Here is a 20,398-nt window from a genome sequence, read left to right as displayed (position 1 = left end):
GGAGACAGGAGGATCGCGCAGGTTCGAAGCCAGCGCGCTGGCTTAAGAGACCCTGTTTCTAAATAAAAACATAAAATAGGTCTGGGAGTGTAGCCCGGAGGTAGAGGGTTTCTAGGAACCCAGTACCACCAGAAAAGGGGGGGGGGGGCTGGAGATATAGCTCAGTTGACCCTGAGTTTCATTCCTCATACTACACACACATGCACACACATGTATAAACACACACACACACACACACTCGCACACTCACCAAGTTCATGTTAACAACATTAAGTTTCTATTCTTTATCCCTGTCCCTTTGAATGTAAGCTCTAGTAATAATTTCAAATCCACTTTGGCATCACTCACTAATGTGATTTCTGTTTTTCAAGCAGTCAATTATCACAAATTTCAGAAAGGCAAGTACTAGCAAGGTTTACAGTTGGGATCCAGTGGAAAGGAATTATATTTGCCAAGATTTTGGTCTTGATAAAGAACTGCATTTGGACTTGAGAAAGCACCAAATAATGTGTTATTTTCTCAGTAGCTAATGCCTTAAGAAATTTTTTTTAACTAAGGCACTACATATGCATTTTTCGAGAGTCCCTACAAATATATTCTATCTTATCTACTACTGAGCATGTTCACCACCAAGGAAAAGGAAGAACAAAAATGCTTGTTTGGGGTAACTGGTCAACCTCGGAATCACTGCGAGGAGGCAGGGCGGTGCCGCGACTGGGGGGCTGAGGATGGAGTGTGCGGGAGGGAGGCGCTCTCCTTAGAGCTGGCTACAGGTGCAGTGAGACATGATCAATGCTGCTTCTGCTATGAAGAGCACAGGCCAGCCTCACAGCTGGGGGCATGGAGGTGCAGAGACAGTCAGTGAAAGCCTAAATACCCCAAACCCAGGTCTTCCCCAACTCAAAGTCCGGCTTTTTTGTTATATTCCGTACTTCAACCAGGGACTCTGGATTAGGACATGCAGTGCAATGTTAGTAGGAAAAATGCTGCCCTATTGAGTGCTGGGCTGTCACAGTGATGAGGGGGCACTATTGTCACTTAGTGGGCATGGGGCCAGGGCTGCTAAGTTGTACTGCAATGATTGTGACAATCCTACAAAAATGTCCTGTGACCTTGATAACGAAGTCTTAGGCCATGAGTCTAATTTTGATGGAGGTCCTGAAAAGCCAGGCCCATCTGCACACCCCCAAAACCAAAAAGAAAACCTAATGGTGAAAATCAGGGAAGGAACTTTAATCAGTATGGTCGTATCCGGAAGACAAGGTGTGATCCAGGACCTCAGCCCAGTTGTCACAGTGCTGCCACGAGCTTTGGGTTTAAATGGAGGATGGTGGCGCACACCTGGAATCTCAGGAGGAACTCAGTACAGATGCTGAGGCTCTCAGCAACACAGCAAGGCTCTCACAACTTAGCAAGACCTTGTTTCCAAACAAAAAATGAAAAAGGGGTGGGGACAGTTATAGTTTGGAGGCAGAATGCCCCTGAGTTCAATCCCCCAGCATCACCAAATAAATAAGGAAGAACTGGGGCCTACCCAAGCAGTCTTAGTCAAACTGTGGTCTGACTGGTCATTATTTCAGCTCTGGTTCTGCGAGGAGTCTCTGGAGAAGCCCTCTTCCTGTGGGGGCATCTCCACTTGCTACTTAAGATGTCTGTCATCAGTCAGTCCAGTGATCCTGGAAGGGGGAAATTCAGTTCCCATGAGATGACTGCTTCTGCTTGGGGTGGCAGACTCATTGTGGGGTACCATGCTGGCTTCCTGCTGTTCTTGGAAGGTGCTGTACCAGTATTGAAGACTCCTAGGTGCCACTGCAGGGGCCTGATGCTATAGAAGCTCTCGATGAAATGTCCCTGAAAATCCTGTCTCATTCTTGAAGGGGGAATGAGATAGGATAGGCAAATTTAGGGCAAATAAACTTGCCATCACTGACTTTTAGATGAACAGTCCTTAAATGATTAACATACCTACATGCAGAGCTGAACTGGGACTTGCTCCAAAGGTCAAGGTAGCAAAGGAGATGATACAAAGTGAAGGTAGAGATGCCAAGTTTTCTCCTGCTTTTAGGTACCCATTGGGCATCTGCAGGCCTAAATGAGAAGTCACTGCTTCAAGCAAAAGCAGCTTCTTGGAGCCGGGCGTGGTGGCGCATACTTGTAATCCCAGCAATTGGAAGGCTGAGACAGGAGTATTCTAGGTTTGTGGCCAGCCTCAGCTACTTAGTGAGGCCCTCTGCAACTTAGTGAGACTCTGTTTCCAAATAAAGAATAAAAAATAGGGCTGGAGGTAGAGCTCAGGTAGAATGCCCCTGGGTTCAATCCCTAGTACTGAAAAACAAAACAAAACAAAAAACAAGCAGCTTTTCTAAGTCCCTGTTATGTTCTGTCCAATGTTTAAATGTACCCTCAGTGGACAGCAGCCTGTGCCTGCTCTGGGTTATTCCCTCAGCAGTGCTCAGTTACCCTGTCTTAGAAGCAGCAGTTTGCCCAGACCTACTACTTTTTGAGAATAAGTACTAAGGTTGAATGACTTAGTAACTTGTCTGCACAGCCAGCCAACCAGCTGTTGGGCACAGAGAACTTACAGAAAGTAATAACTTTCAGCCACACAGCACACACTGATAAATCAGCATGCTAAGGGGAAAAAAATTACTACCTAGTGGGAGGTGGTGGCTCATGCCTATAATTCCAGGACTTGGGAGACTGAGACAGGAGATTTGCAGATTCCAAGCCAACTTCAGCAACTTAGCAAGACCTTGTTTCAAAAAAATTTTATTTAGCTGGGCGTGGTGGCGCTTAGGAGGCTGAGACAGGAGGATCGCACAGGTTCGAAGCCAGCCTCAGCTACTTAGTTAGTGAGGCTCTCAGTAGCTTAGTAAGACCCTGTTTCCAAATAAAATATAAAATAGGTCTGGGAGTATAGCCCAAGGGAAAAAGCCCCTGGGTTTAGCCTCTAGTACCACCAAAAATAAAAAAAATTTTTTTTCTTTTAAAAAGTGCAGCTGGGCCGGGCGTGGTGGCGCACGCTTGTAATCCCCGCGCTTGGGAGGCGGAGACAGGAGGATCGCGCAGGTTCGAAGCCAGCCGCGCGTGCTGGCTTAGGAGACCCTGTTTCTAAATAAAAATATAAAAATAGGTATGGGAGTGTAGTCCAGAGGTAGAAGGGCTTCCAGGAACCCCAGTACCACCAAAAAAAAAAAAAGTGCAGCTGGAGATACAGGTATGGTGGTGCACACTTGTAACCCCAGTATTTGGGAGGCTGAGACAGGAGGATCACGGTTTGCAGACAGCCTCGGCTACTTAGTGAGGCCCTTTGCAACTCAGTGAGACCCTGTTTCAAAATAAAGAATAAAAAATAGGGCTGGGGGTGTAGTTTGGAGGTCAAATGTCCCTGAGTTCCATCCCCAGTACTGCCAAAAATAATTTTTTTTTTGTTTTGACTCAAGTTCACTAAACTGGAAAATAAGGCCAGGCCCAACAGAGATTAGAGTTGTCAGTACAATCTCCTGTAATTTTCTTTATTTGTGGCTATTTGAATTTAGAGTCTTCATTTAGGGGAGAGTATCTATTTTTCATGTTTTAATGTAGATGTGCCTATTTTACTTATAGTTATACTATTTTAATTATTTTATTTGCAATGGCAGTACTTAATCATTATAAATTAGTGTCCTTTTATATCTTCTTTATTCCATAGAATCGAATCGCTTTTGAAATTATACATTTAATTTTATGTAGGGGTGACACAAAATATTGGTTCTGAAGGGTGAGGGGGCTGAATGGGGCTGAGAGTCCATCAGTGTAGTAGGATGAGCTCTTGGGCAGGAACCTGTCAGATCTTGAGTGGGGATTTTGGTTGGTCCGCTTATCTTGAGCATGTGGGCACACCTCCAAGGGCTGGGTGTACGTACAGCTCAGCATCTCTGAGGCCCTGGGTTCAATGCCCAGCATGCTAAACCACAAAAACCGCCAAGACCCACATCCTCCTGGGTAAAACAGGGCAACCCTCCACCTACTTTTCAGAGTAATGACCTGATGAGATCGCCTGGCCACCCTATCAGTGTAAGGACTATCTCTCTAGGTGGCCCATGAACAGAACTTACTTATTTGGAATTAAGTTGAATACTTAATGCTTTCAGTCGCTTGGATAAATTTAAGCTTTTAATTATTTGCCTAAAAGTCTTGAATAGGCACTTGACAAAAGAAGATATTCAAGCCAAATGACTGATAAAAACTCAAGAAAGGGCGCTTTAGTCACCAGGGAAATGTAAATTAAAACTACAAGGTAAATACCATTACCCTCCCACTAAGAAGACTAAAACGAAAAATAACACCGGATTGTTGTTGAGAACATGAAACAATGGCAACCCTCACACATTGCTGCTGGGAACATGATTTCGTAGACAGCAGAAGACCAGCAGAACCAGTTAAAGCAACATTACCACCCAGCAATCCACTCCTAGTTACAGAGCCAACGAGAATGTCCACATAGATTTCCCCAAAGCAGCAGAGGTACTCTCATAATAGTCCCAAACTGGAACGCTCCCAAGCGTCCACCAATGAGAAGTGAGTAAGTTGTAGTGTATTTCTACAGTGGTACACTGCCCGTGGAGAGCAGGCTGTGCTCTGGAGTTACTCCGTGAGCAATTTTCAGGCTCTGCTTACCTCTGAGTTACTCCACTGTGTAAAGCAGTAGTTTGCTCCCAGTTACTTTAGTATGACTACAAGTATCAAGATAAAATGAACAGAGTATGCTGATGCGTGCTTGTAATCCCAGTACTTGGGAGGCTGAGACAGGAGGATTCCAGGATCGAGGACAGCCTCAGCAATGTAGCGAAACTCTCAGCAACCTAGCAAGACCCTGTTTCAAAACAGAAGATAAAAAAAAGAGGCTGAAATGTAGATTGGAAGTAGAATGCCCCGGGTCTATTCCCCAGTATCAATCAATCAATCAATCAATCTCTACTTTTAGCTTATACAAGTAAACAATTACCATCTGCCCAGCACAACCATAAGTCTCAAGCTAATAAATGTGTTAATTGTGCTAACAAAAAGTGACCACCTGAACTGGGTGCGGTGGTGCACGCTTGTAATTCCAGTACTTGGGAGGCTGAGACGAGAGGAGGCTTAAAGCCAGTCTCAGCAACTTACCAAGGCCCTCTGCAACTTACTGAGCACCTGTTTTCAAATAAAAAATTGGGATGGGGGTATAACTTGGAGGTAGAATGTCTCTGGGTTCCTTCCCCAGTATATTAACACACACACACACACACACACACACACACACACACACACACCTATAAACTCACCAATTTAAATTAAAAGCAAGTAGACGCATAAGTAAATCAACTCCATATCAGAAAAAACATGTCCATGAGTATACCAACTTCGCCAGATGCAACTCCTCACCTGAAACCCACAGGAGGAGAAGCACCCCAACACTGGTACTGAGGCCGGTGAGTGCACCAGGAGGTTAATGTCAGGAGCATCAGTGAGTGCGTTATGAGGTCAACATCAGGAGGTCAACAGGCTGTGAAGCTCTGGTTCTGTCCCCTGGCTTCGGCTCCACCCACCTGCCTGCTTGACACAGCCCACCTGGGACAGATCCTGGAAACTTTCTTATTCCTTATTCCTTATTTCTTATTCCTTATTTTGAAACAGAGTCTCACTAAGTTGCAAAGGGCCTCTCTGAGTAGCCAAGAATAAGAAATAGGGCTGGAGGTGTAGCTTGGAGGTAGAATGCCCCTGGCTGAGAATCTGCATTCCTCCTGTCCTAGCCTTCCAAGTACTGGGATTATAACCACCCCACCACCAGGCCTTTGCATTTCTATTTGTCCTCTGCCTCCGGCTCTCCCGCCCCTTCTTAACTGTGGCCGCCTTAAACCTTTCTTAGCCTTCCTGTAACCTATACATATCCTGTGAAGTAATATGTGTGACTCGAGTGTTAGAGAGATTACCAATTAAGATGGGAATTAAAGAGCCTGTGATTGCCTAGCTTATGACTACCAGGTGACCCACAAGTACTCTGTGAACTGCAACCTATGAAGGCAATGTAGCTTGTGAGTTTATTGTAATTCAATACATTCTGACACTGTGGAAAGACACACATGTGTTTGGTCTGTCACTGGCAGAGCAGGCTCATGACACGACGCCAATGAGAAAGAATAATCGATAGAGGGCAACACGGATAAAGTTCACAGCATCCAAAAGCAGAAAAAATTAATATACAGTATTGTCTTAGTATTCTGTTGTTATAACAAAATACCCGAGACAAGGTTACTTATAAAAAGATACATGTTTAAGGGTTGGGGGGTATAGCTCGGTGGTAGAGAGCTTGTCTAAAATGTATGAGACCCTGGGTTCTAACCTCAGCAACACACACACACACACACACACACACACACACACACACACACACTTTATTTGGCTCACATTTCTGGAGGCTGGGAGTCTAAGATCTTGCTACATCATGTCTTGGAGGGCATCCCATGGTGAGGCAGGATAGGTATATTTGTTTAGGTCTCTTGTCTTTTTTTTTTTTTTTTTTGGTGGGTCTGGGCATGGAACCTAGGGCATTCTACCTCCAAGCTACACACCCCCAGCCCTATTTTTAATTCTTTATTTTGATACAGGGTCTCATCAACTTGCAAAGGGCCTCACTAAGTAGCGAGGCTGGCTGCGAACCGCGATCCTCCTGTCTCAGCCTCCCAAATGCTGGAATACAAGTGTTAATGAAGAGCAGGGGCTGGTTCCTAAAGGAAAGGAATATGATCGACACTGAGCCCTATGCGATCCTCCTGTCTCCGCCTCCCAAGTACCGGGATTACACGCATGCGCCACCATATCCAGCTTCAGTTAACTTTTAAAAAGTTGTTGAAACCAAGTAATTGTTAGCCAGGTGTGGTGGCGCACACCTGTAATCCCATTAGCAAGTTTGCAGCCAGCCTCAGCTACTTAGGAAGGCACTCTGCAATTTAGTGAGACCCTATTTCAAAATAAAGAATAAAGCCGGGCATGGTGGCACACGCTTATAATCCCAGCACTTGGGAGGCTGAGACAGGAGGATCACACAGATTCGAAGCCAGCCTCAGCTACTTAGTGAGGCTCTCAGCAATTTAGTGAGACCCTGTTTCCAAATAAAATATAAAATAGGTCTGGGAGTATAGTCTGGAGGTAGGAAGCCTCTGGGTTCCACTCCCAGTACCACCAAATAAATAAAGAACGAATTAATTAAAAATAGGATCTGGGGGTGTAGCTCAGAAGTAGAATGACCCTGGTTCAATCCCTAGTACCAAGAACAAGAAAAAGGCATTTTGTATGGGTTGTTACTGTTCAGTTTTTCCTTCTCATTCTGGAAGATAAAGAGAGTGAAAACGGAGTGAGGATGGACCACATGAGGCTTGTGAAAACACACTGATGCTGTGAAGTTTTGTTTTTGGGGAGTGCTGGAGATTGAACTCAGTGGGGTTCTATTTCAGAGATACACCTGCAGCCCTTTTGTATTTTATTTTTGAAACAGGTTCTCGCTAGGTTTCTGAGACTTTCTAGATTTCTGAGGCTGGCCTCCAACTGTGATCCTCCTGGTTTCAGCCTCCCAAGTACTGGGATTACAGATGTGTGCCGACATTCCCGGCTGCTGTAAAGTTTTTACATTACAAGAGAGGGCCAGGATACACGGGAAGACTGGCTTTAGGAAGCGGAATGGAAAGGTCAAAGTAGACACTGAGGAGTATCCCCCTGGGGAAATCTCCTCGCCAGGCGGACTCCCTTTCTCCGCCGCCAGAGGGCGGTATGGCCACACCGAGCTGGGGCTGCAACGGTGGGCTTGGGGTTGGAGTTCCTGAGGGGTAGCCCCGGGTTTCCTCTGCCTTTTAGGGCCAGACCCCTGGCCAAATGCTCCTCTAGCCCCTCCTTCCCCAAGCCGGGCGACGGAGAACGTGGAGCATCACGGTGCATTTCAACTGAGGTGTATGAAAATCTGAGGCATAGGGTGGGAAGAAGGAAGTGCTTGTTCTGTAGGTTCCCGGACAATAAAAAGTGCACTGCCGAGGGGGCTTCCCAAAGGGGAATATTGCCGCACTAAGCTCTTACAAAGATTCCATCGCGTAACCTACTGCTGAGCAACGCCTTCTTTCCTCTACTTTTTTGTCTCCTACTTCTAGCCCAGTAACATCTCTAGCTCCATCTGAATCAGTCAAGTCAGAACCAGACAGGATTTAAAAGACTCTTAATCCTGCGCTTCTAAAATTGTGCCCAAGCGTCACCCGTGATGTAGCTGGGTGCTGATTAAAATGCAGATACCAGACCCCACCCCAGACGAGTTATAACCACTGAGGGGAAGGGAAAAGACCTATATTTAAGTATGTGTTTATTTATTTGGCATTGGAAGTTGAGCCCAGGGGTATTCTTCCTCGAAACTATACCCCCAGCATGCCTTTTTCTTTTTCTTTCTTTCTTTCTTTCTTTCTTTCTTTCTTTCTTTCTTTCTTCCTTCCTTCCTTCCTTCCTTCCTTTCTTTCTTCCTTCCTTTCTTCCTTTTGTGGTACTGGGGATGGAACTCAGGGGCATTCTACCTCCGAGCGACACCCCTGCCCTATTATTTATTCTTTATTTTGAAACAGGGTCTCACTGAGTTGCAGAGGGCCTCACTATGCCTGGCTCACTTTCTTTCTTTCTCTCTTTTTCTTTCATTTTTATGATCCTGGGAATTAAGCCCACAGGCATTCTACCTTTAAGCTACCCCTCCAGCCTTATTTTATTTTTTATTTGGAAACAGGGTCTCATTAAATTGCTCAGGCTGGCCTCCAACCTCCCAAGTACTGAGATTACAGATGTGCACCACCACGCCTGGCTTAGAAACTTGTGTTTTTAAACACACACACCCGCCAGGCATGGTGGCGCACGCTTGTAATCCCCGCGCTGGTGGAGACAGGAGGATTGCAAAGGTTCGAAGCCAGCCGCACTGGCTTAAGAGACTCTGTTTCGAAATTTAAAAAAAAGTATAAAAATAGAAAATAGATCTGGGAGTGTAGCCCGGAAGTAGAAGGGTTTCCAGGAACCCAGGTACCACCAAAATAAATAAATAAACACCCCCCCACTGTACCCACATGGTTACTGATGCACCCTAAATTTTGAGAATTTCTTGTTTACTTCTTCCTCAATAAGCACAGGAAGAAAAAAACTCAGAGGTCGAGTGACCTGCCCATAGTTACCCAGCTGGCTGACAGCCAGCCTGACACATGATCAAGACCCTCAACCCTGACCCCACACCAGGAAGGTTTTACTTTGTTTCTGAGAACCCTGAAGTCTTAAAGAGGTGTTTTGGGGTGTTTGCAAATATTTGGTTCAAGATGATTTGTTTAAAAGCCAGGTGAGGTGGCTCATGCCTGTAATCCCAGAAACTCAAAAGGCACAGGCCGAAGGATCACAAGTTTGAGGCCAGCCTGGGCACCTGAGCAAGACCCTGTCTCAAAATAAAAAACAAACTGAGGGTGTGGCTCAGAGGTATAATGCCTCTGGTTCAATCCCCAGTACCACAACACACACACGCACACACACACACACACACACACACACACACACACACACACACACGAGAGAGAGAGAGAGAGAGAGAGAGAAGAAGAAGAAGAAGAAGGAGGAGGAGGAGGAGGAGGAGGAGGAGGAGGAGGAGGTGGAGGAGGAGGAGACAGGAAAAGAAGGAGGTGATGGAATAGCTCAGAAGTAGAATGCCCCTGGGTTCAAACCCCAGACCACAATAAATTAATTAATTAACAGAACAATCCAGTGGATCTTAGCACACTTAGACTTGTGCAACTATCACCACCGACCATTTTTATCCCCTCACAAACTATCCTTTAGGAGTCATATTCATTGCCCCCAATCACCCCCAGTTCTCGACAACCACTAAGATACTTTCTATGTATTTTCCAATCTGAACATTTCGTATAAAAATAGAGTAATGCAATATGTGTTTTTTGTGTTCATGTGTCTGTCTTCCTTCATTTAGCACATTTTCGAGGTTTATTCAAACTATAGCTTGTACCAGTGTTTCACTCTTTTTTATGGCTGAATGATATTCCTTTGTATGAAAACACCACATTTATCTGTTTATCAGCTGGTGGACATGGGGTTGTTTCCACCTGTTGGCTCTTATGAATAATGCTCTCATAAGCACAAATGAGATAGTTTTTGCATGGACATACATTTTTATTTCTCCAGCATATACCTAGGAATGGAACTGTTGAATCAAATAATTCTTCTGTAACTTTTTGAAGAGCTGCCAGACTGGCTGGGCTTGGTGGCGCACACCTATAATCCGCATACTTGGTAGAATGAAACAGGATGATCACAAGTTTAAGGCCAGCCTCCAAGGTTTAGTGAGACCCTAAGTTAAAAAAAAATAAAGAAGGAGCCGGGCGTGGTGGTGCACGCTTGTAATCCCAGCATTCGGGAGGCTGAGATCTGGAGGATCGCGGTTCGTGGACAGCCTCAGCTACTTAGTGAGGCCTCTGCAACTCAGTGAGACCCGGTTTCAAAATAAAGAATAAAAAATAGGGCAGGGGCTGTAGCTCAGAGGTCAAATGCCCCTGGGTTCCATCCCCAGACCCGCAAAAAAAAAAAAAAAAAAAAAAAAAAAAAAGGGCTGGAGGTGTAGACAGGAAGTAGAATTCCCCTGGGTTCAATACCCAGTACAACCAATGAACGAGAGGAAGGAAGGAAGGAAGAGAAGTGCCAGACTGTTTTCTGAAGTGGCAGCACCAATGTTTTGCTGTGTTTGGAAATGAACCTATGGGCTTGGGCTTGCTAGACAAGCACTCTACTACTGAGCCATATGCCCAGCCCTGTATTCTTTATTTTAGTCATTCGAATGGGTACACAATTGGTATCTCATTGTGGTTTTGTTTTGGGTAACAGCTTTATCGAGATACAATTCATAGAACATGAACAATTCACCCATTGAAAGTGCATGCTGTAATGTGGACAAATCTCAAAATACTTAGGTCAAGTGAAATAAACCTGACGAAAGAATAAATATGTACAATTATATTCATATGAAAGTGTACAAAAGCCAGGTGTGGCAGCACACATCCGAAACCCCAGCTACTTGGAAGTCTGAGGGAGAATGGTTGCAAGTTTGAGGCTGGCCTTGGTAGGGACTGCGGAAGGAGCTCAGTAGTTGAGTATTTCCTTATCTTGCCCAAGACTGTGGGTTCGATCCCCCCCGCCCGCTAAAAAAACGAAAAAGAAGTTTGGCTGGGTGTGGTGGTGCACGCTTGTAATCCCAGTACCTGGGAGTCTGAGACAGGAGGATCACAGGTTTGCGGCCAAGGCGACATCCTCCTCCACCCAGTGAGACCCTATTTCAAAAATAAAGAATAAAAAATAAGGCTGGGGGTATAGCTCAGAGGTAGAATGCCCCTTGGGTTCCATCCCCAATACTAAAAAAAAAAAAAAAAGTTTGGAAAATGTAAAATGATCCTTAGTTACAAAAGGCAGGTCAGAACAATATGGAAAGGAGAGAATTTAGGAGAAGTTCAGGGAAGGGGGGATTATAAAAAGGTGCAAAAAGACTTTTGGGATGTATGTTTATTATTTTAAGTGTGGAGATGGTTTCATGGGTACATACATATGCCAAAATAAAACAGACTCCCTCTAAAATTAAGAGCCTCTCTGAAATTAAGGACAATTTCCTGATAACTTGTTTATCCTTTTTTTTTTTTCTTTAGTGAGTACTGGGGGACTGAATCCAGTAGGGGCATTCTACTTTGAATTACACCTCAGCCAGTTTTGAAATAGGGTCTCACTAAGTGTTTGAGACTGGCTTCGAACCTGTGATCCTCCTACCTCAGTCCCCCAAGTCCTGGGATTATAGGAGTGTGCCACTGAGCTGGGCTTGATTTGTGTTTCTCTGAATCCCATATTTCTTCATACTGAAAGTAAGAGCTGAAAGACCCCCCCCCCCAGCCTGATGGGTAGTGAGGAAACTGAGACTGGTGGGTTCCCTGGCTAACTAAATCTGCATATGTCTTTCTGTCTTTTGTCCCAATTTGCTACCTCTTGTCTTGTTAAAGCTCTCCTTGTCAAGCATGGGGGTACCTGCCTATAATCCCAGTACTTGGAAGGCTGGGACAGGAGAATTGCAGGTTCAAGGCTAGCCTCAGCAATTTAGTGGGACCCTGTTTCCAAATAAAAAAATTAAATAGGACTGGGGGTGTAGCTCAAAAAGCAGAACACCCCTGGGTTCAGTTTTCAACCCCCAAAGAACTTTCCTTACCCTTTAGTTCTCTGAAGATGGTGACTTGAAGCAAAAAAGTTTCCTCCATCTTTCTTCAAAGCTGGCTTTGAATAAAAACTATTTTCTTGTCAATTTGACCTTAATTATTTGTGGAGGATGAGGAGCTGTGGAGCTTAGCTTTTTGCCCCTGCGTGGTAACAAAATCTTTTCAAAATAGGCACTTTTGTGCCGTTCATTATATGTCACTTAGATCCCAATAAAGTTGTTATAAAAGAATCCAAAGGACTCTGTCACACTCTATCGCTTTACTGATGCGCCCGCCATGCTTTTCACTCTGAAAGCTCCCGCTCAGCTGTTTACAGTTGAGTAGATTTTGCCCTTCTCCTCTCACCCAAGTCCTCCCACTTCCCTGTCCTGTGTTGTATTCGAGGGCATGTCTATTTCCAGCCATTCCTGGGTGCTCCTTTCTCTAAGACTGCCCACATCCCAGGACAATGTATACTTTTTTTTGTACTGGAGATTGAACCCAAAGGCATTCTATCTCTGAACTACATCCCCAACCCAATTTTATTTTTATTTTGAAACAGGATCTCACTAGATTGATGACAGTCTCACTATTTTTTTTTTTCACAAATAGGACCTTTTATTTGTCACTATTAAAAATCTGGACTTTTAAACAGATCCTTGGACTGGTGGTTCATATCCATCAGCTCGCTCGACTTTAGCGCCTGTCTCATCCCCAGCAGCTTTTCCAGAACTGCTACCTTCACCATGAAGCTCCATTAGTTTTCCCAATTCAAACTTGGGTTTCTTCAGCATATTTACTTTTCTAACAAAGACGTCATGAAGAGGATAAATAGACTGGCAAGCCTTTTCTATGTCCTTCCCACTGCTATCTGGAGTCAACTTATTGACTACTTCTTGTAAGTCTTTTGTCTGCACCTCCCGGATCATGATTTCCATCATATTCTTCCGGATTTGGCGGACCTTTTGGTGCTGAGCATATAAGAGGTCTTCCGTATCTGATTGTTGCGTTTTTTAGTAAAACCAATACAGAAGAGACGCAGCAAATAACCATCGGTAGTCTTGACATCAACATGAGCTTCAATCATGGTCTGCCATTTTTTGACCATGGAACACATCTTGTCCTGTGTAAGATCCAAGCCATGGAAGTTAGTCAGGCGGTTCTTACCCTGAACTTCCTCAGTGATTAGCTTGAATTTCCTAAATGCGACTTCATCATTCTGCAGATCAGCAAGGCTCACTTCAAACACACGACCCTTGAGGCCATCAGATGCGATTTTAGTTCCTTGAGTCCTCGTGACTAGTGTTTTCCCAATATTTCTTATATTGAACATGGCCAGGGCTTTCACATCATACCAGTCTTTCTTAGAAAATGGATCAACCACTTTCTTCTTGGCTCCCTTCTTGCTGCCTTTAGTAAGGCGCTTGTTCTTGCCAACCGCCATGGTGCTGCTGGGAGAGCCAAAAGGCACAGTCTATTTGCTGAAGTATCCTTGGGAAAAATGGGGACAAAGGACACACAGCTTGACAGACCAGAAAAGACATTATTTGGGGTATAGCCTGGGAGGGGTTTCTGACCAAGAGAGAGAATCCATGAGAGTCAGAAGCCCCTTCCTTACAGACTAGGGGCTTTTAATGGGGCAAGAAGGAGGGCACACAAGTAGTAATGTTTGCCACTGGTTGGTGGGCTAGTGAGCAGGTTATTTCAGGGCAGGGTAGTGGTCAGGGGGCATTTTTCTCTTTTGCACCATTGCTTGTGTTTTTCTGTTCTTGGTCTTCTCTGCAGTGCCCACATTCCAGAGGTTTTATATTTATATTGGGAAATGGGTTGCGGTTTTTGCTGTAGCTGCTTCCTGCATGGCAATGGGGTGAAGGTGGACCTTGGCTAGAAGCTGTGTTGTAGCACTGTGGAGGTCTTGGGGACGCTCTGTATTTGGATGTATAGGCCTTTGGCCTGTAAGAGAAGAAGCTCATTAATGAGTTTTCGAATTTGTGACATAATCATGTTGATTATGCATGACCCCAAAAGGATGAGGAGGAAAATGAGCAAAAGAGTTAGAAAGGGCAGGAGTCGTGCCACCCAGGAAGATCATATCCAAAGATTCCTTTTTATTGATGAATATTGTCTAGTTGTTTTGCATATCAGATATTAAACTAGTTATCTTTTGCTGGGCGTGGTGGCGCACGCTTGTAATCCCCGCGCTTGGGAGGCGGAGACAGGAGGATCGCACAGGTTCGAAGCCAGCTGCGCTGGCGTAAGAGACCCTGTTTCAAAAATATAAAATAGGTCTGGAGTGTAGCCAAGAGGTAGAAGGGCTTCCAGGGACCCCAATACCACAAAAAAAAACTAGTTATCTTTTTAAATTATCATAATATTAAAATAACACGTTCTGGAGGTAGCAACGCCTGCTTGTAATCCCAGTACTTGGGAAGCTGAGACAGGAGGATTACAGGTTTGCAGCCAGCTTCAGTTACTTAATGAGGTCCTCTGCAACATAGTAAGACCCTGTATCCAAATAAAAAATAAAATAACTATGAGGGTATAGCCCAGAGATAGAAGGTCCCTGAGTTTCATCCCCAGTGCCACAAAAACAAAAACAAAAACAAAAAAACCACATTCTAGGAAATTCCTGACATCCAATGATGGAGTGAGAACAGATAATCATTGTCATCCTGTTTTCAAGAGTTGCTTGACGAACCTCACCTAGGTCTTCATTGATGGCTGCCAAAGCTAAAGCAGTGTCTTTAACAATTTTGGTGATTAGGCAGGCCAGCTGATTTATTCAAATATAAGCACCTACCACTAATCTGGGAATGGCCAAAAAAGCGGCTGACAATCCTGCAACAAGAGCTGGAGACCAGAGATGTAAACTGTTATCATAGACAGAGGGTAGGAAGCATGTGACCCATGAATGAGTTAATAAATGGAGAAGTTAGAATGATCCCAAGTTTGCCAACATAACAGCAGCCCTGAAATTCCTTGGGAATGGTGGAATAAGAGAAATTAAAACAAAAGCCTGGTCAGTGGAGGGTAGGCTCATCCATGTTGTTGACATTGAGCTATATACAGTGTGATTACATCTAAGGTTACAATGGAACTGGTTGTCTATGCAGACAGTTTCCTGGAATAATCTTTGAGATTAGAATGGGTTTTCCTGAACCCGGTGTCTTGCTCTGAGTGTTGAATTGGCCATTAGAACCCCAGAGGCTCATTAGGTTAAGATTTGCCTGCTTTCAGATTTCTTGTTCTGTTAGGCCAAGACCAACCAGATGGGAGGTTGGGACCTGTTTAGCCAAATTGGGCTTGAACATACAGAAGAAAGATATGTTTAGTGCATTTTCTGCCATGTGAGTCCAGAAATTAGTACTATGGAGAGCAGAAGTGGGGTTTGGAATAACTTGGACAAAGATAGAAGTTGATTTTTTTTGTATTATCAAAAGAGTACCAGACCAAGAGGCTCCTCCTGGCGGGGTAGACTCAGTTATTTTTTTCCCACTGCCATTTTATTTTATTGTGTGTGTGTGGTGCTAGGGGTGGAACCCAGGGGCTTTCTACTTCCAGGCTTTACTCCCAGACCCATTTATATTTTATTTGGAAACAGGGTCTCACTAAGTTGCTGAGAGCCTCACTAAGTAGCTGAGGCTGGCTTCGAACCTGTGCGATCATCCTATCTCAGCCTCCCAAGTGCGGGGATTACAAGCGTGAGCCACCACGCCTGGCCTTTTCCCACTGCCATTTTACACACTTATAGTTGCCACTGTCTGTTAGAATAGCCTATGATAAGATGATAGAAAACTTTTGGTTGTTTTCTCTGGTTTGATCGGTTAGACTTTAAAACCTGGCTCTTTGATCCATCACGGTTGACCCCTTTGTTCATATGATAGCACCTTCAGGCAAGCTTCAGTTAGTTCAGTGGTGGAGCATCAAGGGAGCTTCCTTAATAGCTAGCTGCCATAGCTAGACACTGTTAGAAGACAGATCATAGCCATTAGGCCCATAATAGAGGAAAGAAGAATTAATAAGGACAAGCCCATTACTTACCTGATGCCCCAGTAGGGTGTTTTTGAGAAGTTTTAAATCTTGTTTAGGCTTAGAGGTGCAATGCGTGAGGATCTCTTCTTCAAGTTTATCAGACTCCTCCAACTGGCTAAGCATCCAGGCTTAGCAGTGTCCAGCACAATTCCAACTGAAAGGTAAAAATAATTTTGCATCGGCAGATCTATAACGAGAAGGATGCCAAAGATAACAAGAATTCAGAATTGGGGATCTCTTAGTTTCCTGATGTATCATGGGGAGGGGTTTGGATTTCTTACTGAGAGGAAATCTGATCCTAGGAATAATCAATCAAATCGCCTTGCAGGGATGGTTGATGTGCATGTATATGCTTGGTTCCAAATAAAAGGTGAGAAGGCAGTTTGTCTTGGAAAAATAAAAGAATTGAGTTAGAGCTGCCAATGTGTTGTCCTGTGTGAGAAGTATGAACAGAGGGTGAATTGTGAAGGGCAGAGAGAGCAAGACGGAGTAAAAAGAAGTGAATTTGTTTTGAGATATAATCTTGGGACTGTGTGCTGGAGCCACACCTCGTGGAGTGTGTGTAGGATTTGTTCAGGCATGTTGAGGGGACCATGAGGAAACAAGTGAGGTCTTGAGTGAAGTCTAGGATAAACCTGTGGAATCCTTGTTGAGAAAGGGACATGAATTAGGCCGGGTCTCTCTGCTCAAATTTATTTTCTGGTATGGGAGTTAGATGGTATCCTTTTTTTGGAAGCTTTGTAGTTTTTATCTGGAAGGATCCTGGAGAGGGGGAAGAGGGTGAGGGAGTATAGGGTTTAACAGAGAAAACAGGAGGATGGGGATATATACATATATATGTATATGTATATATGTATATCATCCTTGGTTTTTATTTATATTTATTTATTTATTTATTTTGGTGGTACTGGGGGTGGAACCCAGAGGCTTTCTACCTCTGGGCTATACTCCCAGACCTATTTTATATTTTATTTGGAAACAGGGTCTCACTAAGTAGCTGAGGCTGGCCTCAAACCTGTGCGATCCTCCTGTCTCAGCCTCCCAAGCGCGGGGATTACAAGTGTGCGCAATCACGCCCGGCTCATCCTTGTTTTATTTTAAAAAGGTCTCGCTAAGTTGCTGAAGGTCTCTGCTGGCCTCAATCCTCCTGTCTCAGCTTCCCAAACGCTAGGATGACAGGCGTGCACCACCACACCAGGCTAGTACCTTGTTTTAAAGAATCCAGTTCTAAGGGCTTCAGTGGTTGTGCCTGCTTGAGAGTGAATAAATGATACCATGAGGGGAGTCCTTTTAATTTTATTGTTTTGGGGGCAGTCAAGATAATTTGGCGGAGCCCTTCGCATTTTGGGCAAAGTGACTTAGGAGAACTTTGGAGATATACTAAATTCTCTGGTTGTAAGGAGGAATGGGTGGGAGGGGAGGGTTGGGGAGATCAGAATCCATGTGTTTCCATAGCATAGAATGAAGGAGTGAAAGGAGGGAACTGAGCAATGGTGGAGGGATGGTAGGAAAACCTCGGTGGATTGAAGTGCAAACAGAGCAAGTCTCTAACACATTATTTCCAAAAATCTTAGCATGAGGGGTTTTTAGGTAGATGTTTTGGTTTTAGGAGGGCTAAGGGAAGGAGGGTGATGCAGTCACTGTGAGTGTGTGGGGAGAGCTTAGTGATGGCATGTTTTTATAGTCTACTCATTCTCTTCACTTTTCCCAATGACTGGGACCTGGAAGAGATGGGGAAGTGCCGAGTCATCTCCAGAGTTTTAACCAGGCTTTGGGTGATTTCAGAGGTGAAGTCAGTCCATTATCAGACTGTATCAAATTGAGTATGCCAAATCAGGGGATTATATTAGAGGTTAAATAAAGAGTAACAGTCGAGGCTCTTTTGTTGATAGTTGGAGAGGCCTTATTCCTCCCTAAAAAGGTATCTATTAAGACTAAAAGGTATTTTATTTTTCATACTGGGGGCATGTGAGTAAAGTCTATTTGCCAGCCTTTCCCAGGAAGGTGACCCCGGGCTTGGTGAGTGGGGAAGAGCAGGAGTCTTAGTTGGAGGAGGTTGTTGGGGATTGTGGCAGATATTACAGCCTTTCATAATTTCTTTTATCTACTATTTTATTTCTGGTGTGAGGTAGAGATAGGGTTCTAATAATCTTTGATGAGTAGGAGCCAGCATGGAAAAGGTTATGTAAATTGATGAGCAAGTGATTTTGGGACTGCTCTGGAAGAATCAGCCTTCCCTGCATACACCAATGGGGATCCTGGCAGTGGGCTTCTATGGTCTTAAGGTGGCCCTCTTGTTTGGTGGGATACTCAGGACAAGAAGTGGGGTTGGGATTAGTGGGAATAAGTAGAAAGAAATATACTCATCCTTAGGGGCCAGTCTTGCTAGGTTGTCTACTTGTTGATCACTTGAGGAAATATATCTTTTATCCTTTTGGTGTCCCTTGCAGGGGACTGCACTGCTGCCTTTGGTAGGAGAGCTGCTTGGAGAAGGTGATTATTTTGTGATTTTGTATAGAACTCCCTTTTGCAATTAAAAGACCTCCCTACCTCCAGATATGGCATTGGAGTAAAGGATGTTGTAGACGTATTTGGAATCAATATATATATATATATATATATATAGAATTTTTCTTGCTAAGGTTAGTGCTTGAGTTAGGTCTATGAGCTCAGCTTGTTCAGAAGTGACGTGAGAGTGTAAAGAGGATGCCTCCCAGGTGGATACGTTGGTCATGGTCATGATGGCACATCCAGCTGTTAGGGGGTCTGTGGATGTCTCCCATCAGTGAACCAGTCAGGTGCCCCCAGAATGTGGGTGGCGGTTATATGGTGGAAGGTGGTCTGGGAAAAGTCAATAATCTCTGAACAATTATGTTGGTCATTTTCCCCTGGGTGTTTGGGGAACAAAAGGCTCACAGAGTTTAAAGGGAGTCATCTTGCAAAGGAGATTTCAAGCTGGAAGAGAGTAGTGGAGTGTTTGTAGGCAGGAATCTGAAACAGTGTTAAGGTCTTTGTGATTAAGCATATCAGGTAAGTTGTGAGAGGACAGCACCCTAAGGAGACAATAGAAGGTTAGTTTGAAGGCCTCTGTAATTAATAGAGTGGTAGAAGCCAAGACCTTTAAGACAGAGTGGTCACCCCTGATATATAGACTCTAATTGTTTTGATAGGTAGGTGACAGGCACTATCTGGTCCCTGAATGACTGAGCTAGGAGCCCTAAAGCCTGTTTTTTTATACTATGAAGATACAGGGGAAAAAAGTTTGTTTGGGTTTGGCAAAGTGCCTGGCTCAGGGCCTGCTTTAAATCGTTAAAGGCTCTGAGTAGGTCAGAGTCAGGGGAGATTAGGTCAGAAAGGTTTTCTTTTGTGGCTTTGTAGAGGGGTTTGGCTATAAGGGAAAAGTTAGGAATGCAGGATCTGAAGTCTCCAGTAAGGTCCAGGAAAGAGAAAATGCCCTGTTTAGTGTCTGGAAAAGGAACAGAAAGAATAGCCTTCTTCCGGGATAAGGGAATCTCTTTGGTGTGGGAGTGATAATTAAGCCAAGTTATGTGAGCCTTTCAGTGGATAGTTGAGCCTTTTTCTGAGAAACCTAGTAATCACAGGTGGCCAGGAATGAGTTATAAAGCAATAGATTGCCGACATAGTAGAGAAAAACGATGGGATTTAGGTTAAGTCTTTTTAAGTCTGATTGAAGGGCCTGGCTAAGGAAGTGGGAGCTTTCCCAGAAATCTTGAGGGAGGGTTATGCAGGTAAGTTGCTGGGCATGTCTTGTGTCAGACTCTGTCTGGGTAAAGGCAAGTAATTTTCATGAGGACAGTGCAGAGGAATGGTAAAGAAGACATCCTTTCTGTTTAGTACAAAGAAAAAGGTGGTGGATAGAGGGATGCAGATAAGAGAGTATAGGGGTGTTGGGATCATGTGTGGGGATAATGACTTCTTTTACACATTGGAGGTCCTGCACTAAGTGAAAGAAGCCATCAGATTGTTTGACAGGACGGATAAGGGTATTATGTGGGGAGTCAGTAGGAATTAAAAGTTGGGCAGATAGAAGGCAGAAAATAATAGGCTGGTGTTGGGAGCATTGTTAGTCATCCACTTTGAGGTCACCT

At 44.3% G+C, this 20,398-nt stretch overlaps 1 pseudogene across 1 annotated transcript; it reads right to left on the bottom strand.

Moving 5' to 3' along the window:
• Positions 1–12,904: 12,904 nt before the first annotated feature.
• Positions 12,905–13,719, bottom strand: LOC308266629 (40S ribosomal protein S3a-like; annotated as a pseudogene). The gene has a single exon. The product of its transcript is annotated as a 40S ribosomal protein S3a-like (transcript).
• Between the last annotated feature and the right edge of the window lie 6,679 nt (positions 13,720–20,398).

The sequence above is a fragment of the Muscardinus avellanarius genome (genome assembly GCF_963383645.1).
Source record: "Muscardinus avellanarius genome assembly, chromosome: 9".
Classification (NCBI taxonomy): domain Eukaryota; kingdom Metazoa; phylum Chordata; class Mammalia; order Rodentia; family Gliridae; genus Muscardinus; species Muscardinus avellanarius.
Note: the sequence above shows the minus strand (reverse complement) of the source record. Positions and strands in the feature narration are given on the sequence as shown.